The following is a 544-nucleotide window of genomic DNA, read 5'->3' as shown; positions in this document are numbered from 1 at the left end:
AGCCTCCTGATGTTCGGTGTTCCAGCACCATTCCGCATCCTTTTTAAGGAGATTGGATAATGCTATTTCTGCGTTATTTACGCTATACTTGTGCAAGACGTTGGCAAGACCAAGCCACTTACGCAAGTCCTTTTGGTTCTTTGGAACCGGCCAGTCTACATTGGCCTTGACCTTAGCGGGATCCGCTCGAAGGCCATGCTTCGCCGTAAAAACCCTAAAAAGGGAATACCTTCGGCGCCAAAGATACAATTGTCAGCATTGGCGTACATTTATTCTTGCGCATGCACTCGAGCACCGCTCTTAGATGGACGATGTGGTTCTTCTCACCTGTCCTCCCGTGCTCCGCACGAACATGAACGAAAATGTCATCAAAGTATGTCGGTGCATACGCCCTGTGGGGCCTGCGTCACAAGACGATTAAATGTTGCTGGTGCATTTGACAGCCCTTGAAGCATCACCAGCCACTCCCGGAGCATGCCGCTCGGAGTGCTCACCGCTCTTAGCGGAATATCACTCGCTCTCATGAGCAATTGGTAATACCCAA

This window comes from Plasmopara halstedii, assembly GCF_900000015.1.
Source record: "Plasmopara halstedii genome assembly, contig: Scaffold_555, whole genome shotgun sequence".
Taxonomy (NCBI): domain Eukaryota; phylum Oomycota; class Peronosporomycetes; order Peronosporales; family Peronosporaceae; genus Plasmopara; species Plasmopara halstedii.
Note: the sequence above shows the minus strand (reverse complement) of the source record.